General features: G+C 34.8%; 1 protein-coding gene across 1 annotated transcript in view; it reads left to right on the plus strand.

Annotated features, from left to right (window-relative positions):
* Positions 1 to 13,646: 13,646 nt before the first annotated feature.
* The window catches only part of LOC113505195 (sex peptide receptor-like), a 287,008-nt gene continuing 279,551 nt past the window's right edge, over positions 13,647 to 21,103 (plus strand). The window contains exon 1 of the mRNA XM_026887787.1: positions 13,647 to 14,019. The gene's annotated coding sequence lies outside the window, so the exon portion shown is untranslated. The remainder of the gene's footprint in view (positions 14,020 to 21,103) is intronic.

Here is a 21,103-nt window from a genome sequence, read left to right on the forward strand (position 1 = left end):
TAATGTACTCACGGCCATTATCCGACTGAAGATTCTTTATCTTCTTTCCAGTTAATTTCTCTGCATAGGCCTTATATGTTTTGAAGACGTTAAAAACATCACTTTTGTTGGCTATAAAGTAAACTTCACACCATCTGGATTTGTCATCGATGAATGTGACAAAATATTTTTTACCACCATAAGACTGAGACTTCATTGGACCACAAACGTCACTATGTACTATTTCTAATAACTCATTAGTACGCTGTCCACTCGACTTTGGAAAGGGGACACATGTCAGTTTTTCACTTGTACATATATCACATTCAGACAATTTTTCATTATCTTTAAATGTTAAGCCATATACTAGGCCGCTCTTTGCCATAGCCTTCAAGTCACGCTCATTGAGATGTCCAAGACGTTGGTGCCAAATATCGATAGATTTTTTCACATTCTCAACATTTCTCACAGTATTTTGACTCATACGCGCGTGGTATAGATTTCCAACACGATCAGCACGCATATGGACCTTTCCATTTACATCACATACAATTGCTTCATTTTTCTTGAAGCGAACTTCGAACCCGTGGTCTGTTATTTTCGCCACTGATAATAGGTTGGTTCGTAAATCCGATACGTAAAATACTTGTTGTAAATTAATTTGGCGTTCTTCACTGCCCGTATCTACTGAAATGCTTACTTTACCCGTGCCAGTAATTTGCGTTCTCTCACTGTTAGCCAAATTTAGTTCTGAGTTTAATCGCGTAAAGTCCTCGATCATCTGTTTCTCATTGCACATATGACCCGTGCAACCGCTATCAATGCACCAAACAGGATTGACCTGCTCACCTAGTAAAACATCTTCTGTAGTACTCAATAACATCGTTGTCTTTTGCTCATTATCGCCATCGCGTCCTAATTGCTGTGCACTGTGCTTATGCTTGCCTGTATGCTTGAACTTGCAATCTCTCGCAAAATGCCCACGCCGACCACACCGATAGCACTCAACATAAGCTTTACGGCCATGGTTCTCATAATTCTTCTTCAGATTGGCGTGTTTGTTGATACGTCTGACGAACATAGCCCCCTGGTCAACAGTTTGTGATTTACGACCTTCGTAATCTTCAATAATTTTCACTTTTAACAAATCAGTTGAGGGTAGATCGTCACGCGATTCTATTGCTGTCCGGAACATTGCAAACGAATCTGGCAAACTGTATAATAATAAAATGGCTAGCAGTTCGTCTATCACTATTAAGCCGATTTCCCTTAGCTTCTTGACTGCTTCAAAAAAATCTGCGATGTGCTTTTTTAAGTCATCTTCCTCTCGCATTCGCGTCAACACAAGTTTTTTCAACAGTGACGCTTTTCTCGCCGGCCCACTTGACTGATACATAGATTTAAGTTTGTCCCATATAGCTCTGGAACTTTCTAAGCCATCTAAAGCCGCCAACTCGCTTGAACTGATCGCCAATAAAATGTCTGACTCGGCTTTGCCGTCCATTTTCACCCATTCTGTATATTTAGGGTCATTTGGTGACGGTTTTAAAATAGCACCCGATACATACTCCCATAAATCATTCTTCTTCAGAATAGCTCGCATATGTTTCTTCCATGTATCATAATTATCACCAGTAAGTTGATCGATTTTAATTGATGCGGCCATATTTGTAAGTTTTTTCAACTTCAAAACATAAACACGACAACAATAAAATATCTTCTCAAGTTCAAGTTCAACGCAGTAATTAGCACAAAGGAAAACGTAACCCGCAAGTCCACGTTAGCTTAACTTGCATAGACACGTTTACGACGCGTTTATAACTTTGTTTACGACAAAACTTTTTTAATGTCCAAATCACTTTAAATCCAGTCTGTAATGCACTAAATCGATTGTTTTTCACTCACTGGGCCCATAACCTGAAGGGTTATGAATAATTAGGCGATAATTAATGCGAATATTATATATTAACAAGCAAAAGTATTTGTTACAATGATAATGCCGGCGAATCGCATTCGACAACTGTCACAATCAAAAGATACGCTAGTTAACATATTATCAACTAGAGGGCGCAACTCACGCACTTCGTGTTACACCAACATCTTATATAAAAAATATTGTTCCGTTTACTTTTTAGGTACAAAATACTAATGATACCCTTTCTTATAAAACATATTGGCTTCTAGACCTAAATCTCACTTATAAGACAAAAACAAAGATTTATCATTCCGTCACAAGAACTGTAAAACGCGTAGGAACCTTAAACATATATTATTTTATCCTTAACTAGCTGTTGCCCGCGACTTCGTCCCCGTGGGTAGAAGAGGTTTTTTTCACATTTTCCATTGTATCTTCGCTCCTATTAGTCGCAGCGTGATGGTTTTACCCTAAAGCCTTCCTCGATGAATGATTTATTCAACACAAAAATATTTTTTCATTTTGGATCAGTAGTTCCTGAGATTAGCGCGTTCAAACAAACAAACAAACTCTTCAGCTTTATATCTAATATATAAAATTCCCGTGTCACGATGTTAGTTACCGTACTCCTCCGAAACGGTTCGACCGATTCTTACGAAATTTTGTACACATATTGGGTAGGACTGAGAATAGAACAACATCGATTTTTCATACGCCTAAGTGACAAGGGTTGCCCACACTATAATTTATTTTTTTATTTTTTGGACGAATTTGTTTGTTTTCATTTTTTTTATAAATTTGCATTAAAAATACATACAACTAGAAAAAAAACATCGGCAAAACAACGTTTGCTGGGTCAGCTAGTATTAGTATATAGATAACACACTTACATACAACTTCATAAACTTAACTGAAAACTCAAACATTATAATTACTTCGTGAAACGGAACGAAAGTGTTAGATCCATTTATGAATCTGTTTACAAATGATTATGAGGCTCTCAATTAAGTTCTCTGATTTAATTCTTAAACGAGACTTATGGGCTTGTTTTGTTATTGAATTATAAACAATATGCAAATAACTCCAACTTTATACAGGATGTTATTTATGTTCTTGTATGTTTTTGTTTTGCTATCTTGCATTGTCAGATGTCGTGTGTAAGTGGGAGTATAGATCCTTCTTTGACTCGCCTGTTGGTCTAGTGGTAAGTGGCCCTGACTGCTATACCGGAGGGCGTGGTTTCGATTGCCACCTATCTTCTTCTTCTTCTTAGTCGTTGCACTCTTGGCAGAGTGGTCGTGGTCGTCATTTCAGCTGTTAGTGGCTCGCCTAACAATACGCCGTTTAAGGGGTTGATAACCTTGCTATCTTGAAAATAGTGCTTACTAAAATGATGTTTACGAAGTATGTCTTAAACTATTTATCTCATCAAAAAAAAATGTAAGAATAGCACTCCGCAGTAAGGAATTTTAATCCTTGTGCGCTGGGGATTTCACAAACATACAAGAAACATTATTTAGATATAAATAAATATGAATTGAATAACAAAAGTTAGAAAAGTATTAACAACCGGATAACTTCATGGATGTGCCTGATTTATATAAATGGCGTCTCCCGCCAACTTTTCTTTCTCACATGAGTGCTTGACAAAGGAGTTTAGCATACAGCCTGACAAAGGAGAATGTATTGTAAGGAGTTTGGATGTGATAAGGACGTCGATGTTTGCTAATGGCTTGTTCCTGCATATTCGATATTGTTGATATTTTGTCTATTTTTACCGTAACAAAAATTGTGTTCCATTGACTGTAGGTTTGTGTCAAAAAGTGCAATTTCAGTATATTATTATTTATGGTTGTTTTTGACATTACCTTCTTATGTACCTAATTTAATTTATACATTGATATCATATCAAAATCAAATGAGGGCTAGCATTTAAATACACTTGACTGATTCGCAACCCCGCCGCTGCGACAGCAAAGATTAAGGACTCCGGTTGGGTCCGAAACTAGTCGGGTAATCCCGATTAATAAGTGCGAGTAAACCAGTAAACAGTTGCATAATATAATTATGTATCATCCTCGAGAGTTACTTTAAATTATACGATGCGAAAGCAAATATTATTTTTATTATCTTTCTCCTTTGAGACTATTTCACTTAACTTTCTGCGTTTAATTCGTAAATAACTTCATGTGTTATAATTTTGTTTATTTTATAATAAGTGCATAATTTTGAAAATATGTGTCAGTAAACATTTACCAAGCAAAGTTGGTTTAACTTTAAATAAATATTGTTTAATGATAAGCTTGTTTTGTTTTATCATTTTATTTGTGGAGTGAAAATAATTATTTATTTAATGTTCCTACTTTTGATGTTTGTAGCCTCGAGTTTATTTACGTTTTTCATTTTTAATTTTGATCAAGCACACTTTTAGACAAAACATTTAGGTCTATTTGAAATTTAAAATACATATTAAATTATATACGTATACACCGTGTTTTTTTAAGTCGTCTTGCAAAAGCAGCCCAGTTCATGTATCCAATGACTAGAAAACGTTCATGATAAAAAAATAGGTATCCTTATCCTTATCCTTACATATTATAAAACAAAGTCCCCCGCCGCGTCTGTCTGTCTGTCTGTTCGCGATAAACTAGAAAAGTACTGAACGGATTTTTATGCGGTTTTCAACGATTGATAGAGCAATTCTTGAGGAAGGTTTTAGTGTATAATAAGTTAAGGTTTTGTGTAAACTGACGATATTACAGCGATATTAGTTAAACATGTCGGAAAAAATTAAGCCATTCGAGAGCTTTCATCGAGAACGCTGCCAAAACCTTTCGAGTTACAACAAAACAATGTATGGTAAGTTTGTACCTCTTTAATAGATCTACAAAAAAGTCCGCGGTGGTATATGTCTATCTTCCAAGGATAACCCACAATAACCATTTTTATGTGTTTTCTTAATACAGTAAAATTATTGGTTACTTACGAACCTCTTTTTAACAATACAGTATTAATCCTTATCCAAATAAATAAGTTAGATATATTATGCATGTAATATAGAACAAAATTGCCTTTTACACTACGCCAAAAATGTTAATAGGTAATGAGTTATCGTAATATTAAAATCTCCGCGCGAGAAATTAAAAATCGATGAAACGTAGCGAAGATATCGTTGGCATCTATATACTAATTGTACTATATATATACTAATTACTATGTATATACTATGTATGTACTATGTATATACTAATTGTTTGTTTGAAAGCGCTAATCTCAGAAACTACTGGTTCAAATTGAAAAAATATTTTTGTGTTGAATATACCATTAATCGAGGGAGGTTTTAGGCTTTATGTATATCATCACGCTGCGACCAATAGGAGCGAAGAAAAAGTCATAACTTATATCTTCTAACCACGCAGACGAAGTCGCGGGCAACAGCTAGTTTATTATGAGATTTGAAAAAAAAAATGCAATTTTTATTCAATATTATGATGCAATTCGTAGTTTTTTAGAAACACAGTTCTGTTACGAGCGCGGTCCGAGTAACAATGGTGAGGGGCGCGGGCGGCGGCGTTTTTATCATTTTTAACGGGATATTTCAGATTTCTCATGTTTCATTTTTCTTCGTACCTATTATCTTAGATGAAGATAAAAAAATAGTCATCGCGTCTAGGGGTATTTTATGGCGGATACATGAACTGGGCTACTTTTGTAAGACGACTATAAAATCACCGTGTATACAAAACCACGCGAGGACACCACGACTATTTTCAAAATTAATAATTCAAAAAGTCGCAACGTATAAAAGGCATCGCCGTCTCGTCAAAGTGAACGACAATCACAGTTAAACGTGTACTGACGCATGAACTTACATGGCATGCATGCATGGCATAGCATGGACGGTTATGTTGGTTCATTGCATGGAGGTTTTTTGTATATTTTGATTTTTAAATATCAGAGCATAAACTTTACCATAAACTGGCCACTCGCGGTTTATGAAAGAGATCAGTGGAAGCGGGGAGCGGGGAGGCCTCTGCCCAGGATTGATATATTCCTGGCTAGTTGGTACTAATAATTAATAGATTAAAAAAATAAAAAAACCCACGATTTTAAATGCCCTTTCAAATTTTATCCAAATCGGTCCAGCCTTTTTTATAGTTCTAAATTACTTTGTCATCGGGTTTGAGGCTATCCTAAAAATTTTGGCCGTCCTTCCAGGAAAAATTAAACCGGAACGACAAACAAACAAGAAAGTTAGTGTATAAAAACCTGGTGATAATTAGAACTTAAAAATAAACCTCCAGATTACTTTTTTAAAACGTTACAAGTTGAATGCTGTATAATTATTCCAATGTAAAGGCAGATGCAGACTGAAATTGGACCAGCTAGTTCCTAAAATGAGTGCGTTCGATCAAACTTGCTAGCCTTATAATATTACCTGCGAAGCAAAAAAGGTCAAGGGAATGAAAAAAATGGAGCAATGAAAAGTAGTTGTCCGATGCTCAGACCTGGCCAATGCACACAAAATTTCTAAGAATCGGTCGAGCCGTTTCGGAGTCGTTCAATTTCGTTCACCGTGACACGAGAATTTTATATATTAGATAAATGAACATATGTACCTGTCTCTTTTTTCCATCTCCAATGTGTTGCTACACAAAATAAAACATAAAACAATTCTAAAACTCGGAAAGAAACGAAGTATTCTAACAAATTACACACAGTTTACTCTTGTAACGTTTCGTTTTGATAATCCTTCAAGTTCTCAAGCCTGTTAGTAATCTTGCTCACCGTCGGCCCCACGGCGCTGTGCGGGCCGCTAAAATTGTACTTTAGCAGAATCATATGATTTCATTTCTGATATGATGCTGATTTAGTTAAATAGAAATTAAATGATAGATGAATTTTTTGATGCTTTAATTTAATAATTTTTTGCTTTTTAACTTGTAAATATTTAACTCTGTAAAATTGTAAATATTATAGTGTAATGATAGAAAATAATGAATTACAGTCGTATTCCTTTATGACTCATATAAGTAGTAGTAAAGTAGTATGTGTAAGATTTCAGAACTTTAAACTTCAAAAACTGCCTTGTTTACTGCTCTCTACGGTTTAGTACGATATAACGCTTTAAATCTGCAACACTCTAAGAGGTATTGTAGACCTCAAAATTAATAGCCTGTCTTCTGATCAGCTATCATCCTGCGCGTCCATTCTTACGAGGAATAGGGGTTGGCTTTTTACACCCTATAGCTCAACGGGACAATCGACGGCCAGAGTAGCGCTGAGCATGCGCGAGCGATCCCATGGCTCTAGCTCAAGCAGTTGAAGGCGTTCGACGTTTCACTCCGGCAAAAAAGTCCTCCCAAATACAATCTATATCTATACTCATATATAAAGCTAAAGAGTTTGTTTGTTTGTTTGTTTCTACGCGCTAATCTCAGAAACTACTGGTTCAAATTAAAAAATTATTTTAGTGTTGAATGGACCATTAATTGGGGAAGGAATTTTGCATTCAGTATCGTTATTGAGTACAACTATGAGCCCATAGTTATTCTTTTAAGTCGTTACTTACCAGGTATGGCTTAGACGAGCACGAAACTGAAGGCTCTTTCCTGATAGCCGGCCATTTCTCTGTGTAAGATCGGATTTCTATCCGGTAGTTTCGGTAACGGTTACGAAGCTCCTTAACAGCCCCAATAAACGGTCATTATGATTCTGCTAAGACACCATTTTAGGCCCACACCAACTTTCCCATTATAGTTTAATAGTGCTGTCGTAAGCGTTATTCTAGCGACGAGTGACATCAACCAAGACTGGTGAGAACAGAAAATTAATTGCTTAACCTTAAGAGAAGCAGTTTGCATGCTAACTAATAATGAATATGGTAATACCGTTTTATAATGATTGATTGGGAGTTTATAAACGGGTTTAATGGTGGCTGGGATGTTCATGTTCTGTTTTAGGGTTCCTTACTCAAAGGGTTAAAAAATAACTAAATTGCTGTCTGTTTGTTTGCCCATCCATGTGTCAAAAAAAGTATGAATGTAATAAGCGATTTTTTTATCTCAGTCTCTATTTTCTATAGAATTGTTAACTGTCTGGATGTGCAGGTTGACGAGATACAGTTTAGTGAAAGACGGCTGAACGGACTGAGGGCTGATCTGCAGCGACTTAATGGAGCGGAGATTATACGGGTACTTTTATCCCCTTGAATATGGAACCCAAAAATGCCCAATACCCATTGTCAAAAATAGGTTTTTGCCATATCGTCACATCTTGCATAAGTCAATCGTTACTAAGACAAAGATTATAATGTTTTCGCTCTTTTTGAGTGAGAGGCCATTTATCACAAATTTACTTCCCGATACAAAAACTACACGAGTCGGCAAAGTTTCACCTCAAGCCAGAAGACCAAAGAATCTGAGAAAGTTGAGAAACTAATGTTCCAGTACACGAGGAATACTTTTTCTTAAGGCTTCAGGGGGTCTACCATCTAGACTCACATTTAACAAGCCTTTCCGGGGTAAAAAGATCAGCGTTTCATCCCGGAAAAGTCTTACTATATATTTGTATCATGCCAAGGGCAGTGCAGGCGTATTCCGGACTTTCACCAACTAAAATCACCCCGGGCCAATACAACTGCCGAAGCCAGAGCCACGGGCTGTTTCGCGCATGCTATGGCCGACGAGTACATGGCGCCTGACTGACTTCAACTATGGGTAGTAAAAAAAAAACAGGGTGTTGACATGCCACGATGCAGTTCTTTAGGTGAGTCGAAGTCATTTGTTTGTATAAATAATTTTTATTACGTTATTGTTTAACGCGGGTCAGAGAAAAATCGGACGATCATAAGGATAGTCGGTTAGATGGAAAGACACAGGAGTCCTAGTTATATTGTTCCGTTTTATCCTTTTTGATACGGAACCATCAATAGGAGGTCTTCTTTCTCTTAAAGTAGTACCGTATTTAAGTAAAGGTGACTGCGTAGAGCGACGCCTCTCTTTCTCGAGTCAAGCCTTTCTTTAGAGGCGGATGGTAGGCCCCCAGTAATAGGACTTTTTCTTTGGAAGTCAGGTAACTTAACTAATAAACGACTTTAAGTATGTTTTAGTAAGATTTAAAGTAAAGGTCAAGTTTGGTGTTTATGTTTTTCAGATTATTTAACAGGACTTTCTTACTTAACATTTTCTCTTTTTTTTAGAAATGGTTAATAAAGTACAATCCGAAATACGTTTTCCGTAATAGTTTTTACACCCTTGAAAAATCCTAAGGTTTGCTGGTTTCCTGACGATGTTATTTTCTTTTCTCTGGTTTCTCTTTAATTTCGATAAAATGCACAATTCCTACGTGTAATTGTCCTAGCTTTGAAGAGCGGAGTCTCCTAGCACAAGCATCTTCTTACTTTAGAGGAGAACCTTCTGTAAGATATATTAGTAGAAGCTGTATTTTTTAAAATACACAATTTTTTTCTCCTCCACCGTTTAGCAAGTGATCAACACTTAGTAATTCGCACATAAATTTGAAAGGATATTGTTGCCACTAGGCTATCACAGTTCTATTAATCACTTAATAATTACTCCCATCACGGTCTTTCGGGTTGTCAGAAGCTAAAAAGTCTGAAAATCTTACTATGTGGTATAGTGTTCCCCGGGAACTGAGTTGAGGAGGTCAGATATTCAGAGGCTTCTGTAAAACACTGGTACTTAGCTGCATCAGGTTAAACTGGAAGCCAAACCCAACATAGTTTCAAAAAGGGCTAGGATACAGGAGTACCGATATTATCCGGACCATGTTCCTTGATGGTAAAAAAATATTATATTATTATTTATAACAAAAACTAAAGAAAATAAAAATTAATACGTGTGAGAGCACGCGTAAACGGACTCATGTGGCTTCAAAACTTTATCAACTCGTTTATGATGCTATAAATGTAGGCAACAGGGGTGTGGAATAGTGTCGTAAACGATATTGGACGAAAATTACATCACTACTGCTAGTGATGTCACGTTATATCGATGTCTCAATCGTAGCACTCCCTGATTATTGAGTTTGAGTAAAGAGAATTTTGCTTTTTTTATTTTGCCTTTTAAAAGTTTTGAGATCCATGTTTGACTGTTATAATTTTGGAAGGTCTACTAATTTAATAGGATGTCTGATAATTGATAATTTTGAAGTAATTTTAGTTAAATGGGCTCAGGGCAAAATATTGCATTTTTATTATTTAATTCTCAGAAAATGCTATTAAATTACCAAGCCGGTCGCTTTACCAACTAAACTGCCTAGGTTACTGAAAAAATTGAATTTATTTTAGTACCATCAGGCATCTTACGGTACGGTTAAGCCTTTATTTACTTCAGACACCAAATTATATGTTGGATTCCACTAAAATCCTGAGATAATTAAAGGCAAGTACTTAAATGATTATCAGTTCGTAACACAGCATCTACTATTATACCTTTTGAGAGACGGATTCATAATTATTTATTTAACAACGGTCAACTCACGCTTATTTATTGGTATAACCCGTAGCCACTACCGCCGTTTTAACTCATGATTAAGGACTCAGGTTGGGTCCGAAACTATTCGGGCTACCCTGATAAATACCGTGATAACCTGATAAATATGCGTGAGTAATATAAGATAAACTATAATGCTATTTGAAACGAATTAAATAATTTGAAGTTATTCTTGTATTCATTTTCGATTTTACATTCAAACAGCTATTACTGTTTTGAGAGACCTTGTGTTAGCTAACCTTAGCGTACCTTTTTATAAATAAATGGCTGACAGGAGCTGGATGGCAACAGTTGAAGATATTTCGATGGCATGTAATATGGGAGGCCTATGTTCAGCAGTGGACAAATATGGGCTGATGATGAAAAAATCATTATTAAATGAATAACGTGATCTTTTATAAAATTGAGTATTAATTAACTTAACTCTATTTGTTTACCAATAAACTAATATAATCATACTGAACTTTTAATACGCTAGACAGCCTACTTTCTGCAAATTTATTTAAATTTTATAACAATTCGAAGTGCCCCTTTGGGTATTAAGTAAAGTAATTCGATAGAATGGGTTTGATGTTAAATAATAGTTTCAAGGTCACTCTGAAATCGTTTTTTACTGATCATCAAATAAAACCACTCAAATGCGAGTCGCGCTAGAGAACGTATGGAGAGCCCGTTGCCCAGCAGTGGACAGCTATAGGCCGAGATGATGGTGAAGTGCGAGGGACTCTGAAGAGTATGGTACTCTATAAATATGCTAAAGAAAAACGAATTTGCAACAGAAATACAGTCTTGCTGGAAGTATCACAGTTCATAAGATACAATCAGTTGACAGACGAACTTACAGATAGCGGAGCGTTAGTAATAATTTCCTTCCTTCGAGTACTAAACAATCAAAACGAACAAGAAATTGATACCTGTATAAAGATAGGCCAGAGTATTAAATTTGGATTTCAGAAAAAAATTAAATCCTTCTTTGGCGGGTGGTTTCAAATACATTCAAATTATATGCATAAAGAAATCCGGATTACAACAGAGACATAAACATAACATCTAATTTATTGCCTAATTAATATTTCGTCTTAATTTGAATTTCAATTAATCTAAAAAAATGGAATAAAACCAAAGAGGTTTCTTTGTTTAACCTGATCTCTGCAAAAAATTGAACCAATTATATTCCAATTTCAGTAAATTTGAATAAAGTTATACAGCTTAAAAATTGACTAACTGGACTCTCAAAGATCCTGCCTTTATCATTTTGTAAATCGGTATCTGTACATCATAAAGTACATATTAACTTATTTTATTCTTTAAAGTATTAAGAACTACGCAAAAAATATTTAAAATAAAACTTAAACACACAAACGAAACCACAAGCAACAACAACCAACTCAAATGAAATCCTACTGTCAGTTATAAACCAAACATATGCAACCTCAATTCAGGCGAGCTCTATGCTAACCTTATTTATAATCTGTGCTACGTTTTCCCGCGAAATTACACGCTAGACAGTGCAGCATTTGCGTTTGAATGGCCCTATTCTCAATTTAAATTGGTTTTCGTTACAGCATGCACGGGGTTTGGGAAACATGGTGATTTGCTCTATATTATTATCTCTAAGGCTTAATAGGTTTTAGTAGCACTGTGTTTTCATAATTAGCGTGGATGGTAGTAAATTTGTTAATTGAACATTAGTATACTCCATTTGTTTCAAACTTTAAAAAGAAAACAATATTTTTTGTAACTGTATGTGTAAACGCTTGTGAATAAATATACGAATGTTTTGTTTCAAATTTCATTTATTGATTTTTGTTATTGTTTGAAATCGATTTATTTTTAAACTGAGTTTTTAGATAAAAAGAGGAATTTTGTGGAAGTACCCAAGTACTGGGAAAATAGACAGATTGAATTTAATTGGGTTAATTATTTAATTGATAACGGTTTAGTGATGCGACTCAAAGAGTTCGATAGCTCATTATTAAGGATTCTTGTTGAGTAAAAAACTAGTCGGGCGAAAGCTAAGTATAAAATTAATTATTAAGAATTACGAAAACTTATTTTAACAATACGATACAAATCTACTTTAAGTAGTCATTCATTTAACAGAAGTTAGCAGTCATGTTTACTTATAAATAGATACCCCATCTGTTTGTAAGTGTACGGTATGCGTTTGAGCTTCAGTACTCAGGAGGTTATTACAGTAACTGTTATCCGATTTTGAAGACTCTTTGCTGCGATGCGATGAAGCCATTTTCTTTTTTCTATTAATTAAGAAGTCAAATTTACCTAATATAAACCTTACCTAACCTAAACCTTTGATTGAAGTATAGTAACGTCAATTCATCACCAAGTTATTCGTCAAGAACGATAGAGTCGAAAAGGCTTGAGTGAAACTGATTTATTTACCCTATAACGTTGTGAAAACACCGCAATACGTGTGAATGGGAAGCAATATAGCTGAAATAACAAGACAGGCACAGCTAAGCCTTAATTAAACAAAACACAGCTGGATTTTGAATGATCTGATTCGCTCATTCCATGTATAACAGGGCTGAATAATCGAACATTTATTAATTTGTTAGGGCAAACAATAATAATGTTGCACCTACAAATAATTTATACCATTGTTTAAACAAAAAAATTACAGAAAAGACTTGATCCAAAACTGAATAATATCTATATGGATTAAAATGAAGCTTTTTGACGTAGATATCACGATAAAAAATAGAAAAAAATAAAAAATACAAAAATACAGATGAACCAAGAACTTCCTTTTAACAATGTAGGTACTTGTTTTAGTTAAACATTATGTTTTTTTACAAATGCGTGAACTGCAATTGAAGGTCCTGCAAAGTGAACTGAATATTCACCGCATTTATTAGAATTTACGTATCAATTTTTGTTTAACGTGACAAGTTCTAATGACACCAAAATATTTTTCCTCAATAACATACATACTATGCCTACTGCTATTTATCACGTCAAAGTCAAATTTAGGACTAAAAAGGAAACTGGTTGACGTAGCACCTCATTTTGAATCCCTCAAGGCATTCTATCCCACGAATTTTCTCGCGTGCGCGGAAAATTTTCACATCTATAGTCGCGTCATAAATAGATTGCTGAACAAACATACCGAAAACAAAAAAGCGAGGTTATGTTGGACATCAATTTTGTCCCAATGTGCAATGACATTTTTCCCGAGATCTCAGGGGGGCAAGGGCGGGGCGCGGGGGGAGGAAATCAACAGTTTCAGTAGGCTCGCCTTCAGCTTCGCCAGTCGTGCCCCGATCGTCGCGCCGGACGGTTGTGTGTCTTTATCATTTCATCGCGAATTACGACTCAACATATTATGTAAAAAATCTCGTGATATTATGAATCTGCAGTGTTTTGTAAAATTCCTCAGTGTTTCTTAATAATTGTTCGTTAATTTTAAATTTTTTTGCAGTAATAATTGTTTGTTTCCCGGATAACTTTTTTCCTGAACGTTTGATGGTTAATCGTGTGTGTTGCCATTTATATTGTTTTTAACGTTCTGTTTTTGAAATTTATTGGTTTTTACTCTGTATTTGTGGTTTTCGAGTGGTCCCTGCTTTGTTTGGATTCGAAAAGAAGGTAAGTTATGGAACATGAAAAATAAAGGTCATTTTCAGTACCATTAAGTCCGTAAAATGAAATTTATAGCTTACAATTCGTTTGTGTGTTCAAATTAATGATATTTTTAACTTTATGAATTAATTTTTTTCAAAATGATTTTAAAACTAATTAATTTCACAAAGTATTCTCATTTACTATATACTTTGGACAAGACAACGCAATTTAAAGTACCGTATATCAAATGCATAGTGAATAGCCAACGAAAGCTAATATTTACCGGCAATCCATCACGCCTGTCTTACTCCCTAAATGAAAGCTTAGAGATTTACACAACATCAGATACTAGAATATATTTAGGTAACAAAAGCTTGTGTAAGATAAATACATTTAAAAAAATATTAAAAAAGCTAGCAACACATTTAGAAACTCTTAGATACCCTGTATTTTTTATTTTTAAAGGAATCAAACTAACTGGCCATTTATTACTAATTATAAGTATGATTTTAAATTAAATGTATTGAAAAGAATATGTCGAAAACTAAAAGTGCAACATACATATGTCTAAAATTAATAAACAATTTAATAACAAAATATATAATTTTTAAAAACATGAGAATGTTGATAGATGACAGATATTCCAAAAAAGCTTCTAATAAATCATGTAACATTCAATAACCATAATATAAACAACATTTTAATTATAGACACAGACATGCTTAATAAACCAAATCCCTCGATCTATCCGTTCCAAAAACAGTATCGAATATCAATTATGAAGACTTCCAAATTTTGAGATCACCTCCCTTCTGGTGACAAACAACGGTTCCCAAGAATTAGGTCAACGCTTTATGGTAATAAGTCTGGCTCATATTTCCTAGATTTCTCTTAGATTTTCTCGCCAAAGATCAATATTTATGAAGAGATCTTTGTTCATATTTGAGCTTATATGATGTGGGAAATTGATTTTGTTTTGTTGAAGAATACTTATGTGTATTGGCCACGTGAATGCTTCAATATCAAGATATTTGGACTAAAAATAGTTTTTACATACAATCTTAGGGACTTTTGTGTGAAAATCTCGTTTCACAATGTTAGTTATTAAAAATCTGTATATTTTCATGAAATATTCTATCTAAAATATTTATAATATCTGAAAATCGGCTGCTATCTAGCCGTAGTGAGTAATATCTTTCCTACATCAGAAATTCGCTAGAAATAATTTGTATGGCAAAACGACGTTTCCGGGGTCAGCTATAATAAACAATGCAAGTATTAAGCTAAAAAGTATTCGTTGGGAATAATCACCACTTACAGACTCACGCTTTATGTGCGATTGATGTGATAAGAAATGATGTGTTGAGCCATGGGGCTTGCAAACCATCAAAGACGCAAAAGAAATAAAAGAATCAAACGTCAACCTGTCACGTTCATTCTCTTCCGACGTAGTGACCTCTACCACTCGGCCCTCGGTGCAGGCAAAAAGATATACTAATGAAATGCTCTTCCACAAATTTGTTATTACATGAAGAGGCGATACTTGGTCCTTTAAAACTACCTTACCAATAGGCTATTTACCTCGAAACCTATCCCACATCATAATATATGATAGACCAGCTCAATAGTTACTCTGAGCCCCCGTTGACCCAGAAATCGGAAACTCAGCAAACTTTTAGCGTAAGATCGGCAGAAACTTGGCGATGTATAACTTTACTGGCGTTTTAGCCGACGGCTGTCGACACTATTATTATTTTGTCGATACATCTAGAATATCTGATTTGCTGACCGTGTATGTGTAAAAAGGAAATTAATAAATTTAAAAAGTCTAGAAACCAGCGTTCTTTTATGTATACAAATTTTATCAAAATCAGTCCAGCCTTTTTAATACTTGCTAATTGCGTTGTCATCGGGTTTGAGGCTACTCAGATTTTAGCCTGCTGGCTTATCGGGAAGTGCCCCAAAATTGAGTTGCAAAAATCTAACCGAAACGAAAAACAAAGAAACAAGAGAAGTGAGTTTATAAAAATGTGGAAATAATACCAGCCTATTTACGTCTGAATGTTGGGCACAGGCCTCTTCCCGTATAGGGAAGGGTTAAACATTGATGACCACGCTAGCTCACTGCGGGCGATTTCAGATTCCAATATTTGGAAACCAGGTTTCCTCACGATGTTTTCCTTCACCGTTTGTCAGTGGTGTCTTAGAATAATCATACTATTTGCATTGCCAAGTAAAAAATCACAATAAACCCTCATGCAACACGTAAAGGAATTTTGTTTTCAATAATTATTAGTAGTAGGTTTCTACAAAATATGATGCTTTAATGTAATGGGTTTGCGATAGAAAAACATGATCCGTCTGTTACGTTTTGTCGGCTAAACAGCTTCACCGATTTCTATTGACTAATAACTTGGAACTTGGAACGTCGTAGTCAGATGCTATTTTTTTCTTTATGCTTTCTCATTCTGGGTTCAAGAGTTACAGAGTAACAAAAAAAAATAAGAAAACCTTAAATTACGAGCCTAAAAACGTCCCACAGACCTCTTTGTATACAGAGAAGGATTAAATATAGATGAGCCCACATGTTCACTGCAGGTTTACGATTTCAGATTCCGAAATTTAGATATTTTTTTAAGAGTTTTCGCTCACCTTTTCCCAGTGGTGTCTTAGAAAAATTAAGAAAGTACTCGAAAGTACCTTAATGTTATTTAATCGAATCACTCTTGTTGAGATCTAAATGAGTGGTACTTGACAGTAATGGTCTTTTGCAGGCTTTACTTCGAAATCTTATTACGAAGATTAAAATAGATTTGCCAGATTGTTTTAATAATAGTTCTTAAATGGATAGAAGCATTTTCTGAAACGTTTTGGATTTAACCTTTCATTTTTGCATTTGAGGTTTTTTTTATTATTATTTGATTTGATTGCGAAATATAATTTTGAAGAAATGGTCACCCGTCAGTTAAATTATTCACGTTTCATAAGATACAACCTAAGGACAGACGGGTGAACAAACGGAGTGGAATGGAGTCTTAACAATTCCATTTTTACTCTAGGTAAAAATCTTTGTAAAACTATACACGGTGACTTTTTAGTCGTCTTACAAAAGCAGCCCAGTTCATGAATCCAATGACTAGATCACGTTCATGATAAAAAAATAGGTATTTATGAGATTTGAATAAATTTAAAATGGATTTGTTTTTCAATATTATGATGCAATTCGTAGTTTTTTAGAAACACAGCTCTGTTGCGAGCGCGGTCCGAGCCTTGTAACAATGGTGAGGGGCGCGGGCGGCGGCGTTTTTATCATTTTTAAGAGTATATTTCACATTTCTCTTGTTTAATTTTTCTTCGAACTTATTATCTTAGTTGATGGTAAAAAAAAAAAATCACGCCTAGGGGTATTTTACGTCGGATACATGAACTGGGCTACTTTTGTAAGACGACTAAAAAATCACCGTGTATATTATGTTAATTACATTTTATTCACAATTTTAATTTTTCAACAACTTAAAAGCTTCATATTAAATTTAGTATGACACGAATAAATCGACTTCTGAAGAATCTAATCATATTTCAAATACAAGGAAAAGTAAACAATCTAAGAATGAAAGTATAAAAAAGCTCCAACAGATTAAATTGTATCGTGTTGTTTGTCTCACCTTCCCTCGGGGTTTGGGGAATATAGTTTTGTGATGCAATCACGACCACGAGTGATTGGGTGGATTTTTAGTGGATTGCAAAAAAAATATTTAGCATTTTATGTGTTCCGTACCCAAAAGGCGAAAATGGAAACATATTGCTAAGGATCTGTCGTTTGTAAATCTGTCCGTCTTTTCACCTGTCCATCTGGCTAAAGCTTTTGAAGTAAAAATTATTTTGGCGCGACTGTGACCTCCAATGCAATGGAGGACCATTACAGCAATATGGTATCAACTTTTTTGTCAATAAATACTTTAGTTAACAATAGGAAAACATACTTCCCATCTCGTACAATACATAAAGTAGTTTTACTTCCATCACGTGTGATGGTTACACGTATACTTTTTTATGTTGATTTGGTCTCAGCAGTTAGCCTGAGCGCAGGCTTTAACTGTTTCACCGGACTCTTTGTTAAGACTATACAAGCCACCAGGTTCTATCACTAGACCGTGCTACCTAGGCAGTTGTTGTCTTCACAGAGGATCCCTTTAAAACATATAATAAAAATCCAGATATAAGCAGTAATTAGTACGGTCATAAATGTGATAAACAACCAATTTGTTTTCCGTCGAAAACTCTAATCGAATCTTTCGTGGCTGGTTTTTAATTTACCTACTTTGGGTGTGATTTTAATTTATTTAATTTCATTTTAGGTATCTCTTGTAATGCAATAGCAAAACAATTTTAATATCCTATCATATATGGCGAAAACTGGACGAGAAATCCTAACCTATACATTTAATTTCCCCTCGAAGATCAACGACTTATAAATAATATTCTATTCGTTAAGTACTATACAAAACAGCATATTCCCCTGAGTAAGAAAGAGCTGCTTTATAAAAAAAATGAGGAAAGGTATATGAATTCAATAAACATTCAGTGAAAAGTAATTTTGATATTTCCACAAAATATTTCTCTTTTCCAAATATTTTTGGCCCCAATGGGCCTTCTCATGCCCTAAGTTGGCAAGCGAAGACGTGCGCATAAGGGAGCAAGGAAAATGAGTTTACTTTTGTTTTTAACCCCTATTGTCCCATATTTATACTTGATGTGACAATTTTTGGAAAGTTTTTTTGTGAGTTTCGAGAATTATCCCGGTTTTGGAAATGTAAGTATGTTACTCAATTTCTTCTATTAACATATACAATGTTTGAATTGGTGGTTTATAAATGTGTGATGCTATGTGAATGCAAGGAATATAGACATATAATACTTATAAGAGTGTATAACTATACATATGCAGCAATGGTTTAAATTTTAAACAGCGCCTTTTTCCGTGCCCAATTTTTGGAAAGGGGTCAATTCTCATAAATCAATATTGGGCTTCCATATCAATTTCCACCAGTTATAGCCATTTTTTTCTGGGATGCACTGTTGAGAATTAGATTTTTTTTTTTACTTTTTTATTTACACAATAGATATACATGCTGTATGTTATGACAGGGGAGTTTTTGCAACACGTGTTTTTGTTCCATGAATGTGGAACTTCTTTTTTCAGTTTTAGCTACCATTTTAGTTCATCGTCCAAGCCTTTTCCCAAATATGTTGGGGTTGGCTTCCAGTCTAACCGGTTTCAGCTAAGTAAGAGTATTTTACAAGGAGCGACTGCCTATCTGACCTCCTCAACCCAGTTACCTGGGCAATACGATACCCCTTGGTTAGACTGGTTGTTAGACTTTCAAGCTTCTGACTACCTGTAACGACTGTCAAAGGTGTAGGAATAACAGCCGGGACCCACAATTTAACGTGTCTTCCGAAACACGGAGGAACTCGATATGACAAAAATGGTCACCCATCTACGGACCAACCATGTCAAGCTTAGCTTAACCTATCATCGATTCTCTTATGCGGTTATAGCTTAGCCACGAGCTCCTCAGCTACCACCTAAGTATTCCACTTTATTCTTACAAATGCTACCTTCTGTGTAGTTCTCGTATCTTGACTTCTTTCTCTGACACATTGATCGATGGTTAGCTATCGTGGACCGGTGTAAAAGATTTTCTGTTTGCTCAGAGTACACAAGTTGTGGCTTTAAAGATAAGAGAAAGATATTTTGACTTGATTTTTTCGGTGGAAATCTGGCTTTAATGAGTAATTCTAAATATGTAATGTTGCCAGAGAATGGATAGATAAATTGAAAAGATGATAAAATTGGAATGACTTGTAGTCGAAAACCATTTCTGAGAAAATTGCACGGTATGTCAAAGATTTTCCTGAATTGGTTTTTGTTTTAACCTAAGCCATCATTCTAGTTCTTCAAAATGTGTTTTGGTCTATTATATTTTTCGTAGTTTGTCGTATTTTCTAACGGTTGTGTGTGGAAATTAAATACTCTTTGACTGTCAAACCGCTCAAACGGATAGAAGAGATAGGTCGATAGAAAATTGAAAATTTTAAAAGCATCTTTACAATCGAGTATTTCCTAACATCTTCAATTTTGAAGAAATATCATTTAATTAGATAGTTGTTATAATAGCTGGACTAAACAATAAAATACATTACTTAGTTTGACCTTTTGAACGAAGAATTCTAGTCTTCCCACGCTGTTACGAATGCCTTGCCATGTTGTTTGAGATAGGTATTGGACTAAGAAAGGAACCTATTTTTAGGATGATTTGAAAGAAGGAAACGAATTGTTTATTGCCTCTAGCTCTGAGATACACAGTCCATACCAGGAAAGAAAAGAAAATTTAAAATTTGAAAATAACCCCCGACCCAAAGAAAGTACGCAATTACCACTTGAATTATGGATCTACTGGAAACGATGTACGAAGATTAAACTTTGGTCATTCTAGATTTTCAGCCAAAATATAAATCGGTTTATACGTTTCATTCGAGCATACCAAGGTTTCATCCGCCACATCCCATTTCCAGAATCAGATGAAACAAAAAAAAAAACATATTAAAATCGGACCATCCGTTTGGGAGCTACGATGTCACAGACAGATAAAACACACACACAGATACGTTAAATTCTCGTTTTAAACCGGGGTTAAAAACCGGTACAAAATGGCAAAAGACGGATGTCAAAAATATGCTATCAAATCCTGCTACTCTGTGATGCCATGTCAAATAATAATTAACATAATTTCAAATCGCAATCAAGATTTTCATTTGTTTATTCACGAAAGGCCAATAATTGTGGGAGGTTGAACATCTTCTAATTTTAATTAGAAATTTGGATTGGCGTTTGTCAAGGAATTATGAAGGCATGTAAAACAGAGTTATTTGTAGAAATTATCGGAAAACGGGGAGATTATTTTAATAAGCCTGTACTACAGTTCGATTTTAATGAGCTCAATCAGTTATTAAGAAATTAATATACATACACTTATATTTTATCATATGGAAATACCCAATAATAAACAGGTAGGTTATGGCATAACATTATTATAATTAATTT

This window comes from Trichoplusia ni, chromosome 24, assembly GCF_003590095.1.
Source record: "Trichoplusia ni isolate ovarian cell line Hi5 chromosome 24, tn1, whole genome shotgun sequence".
Classification (NCBI taxonomy): Eukaryota; Metazoa; Arthropoda; class Insecta; order Lepidoptera; family Noctuidae; genus Trichoplusia; species Trichoplusia ni.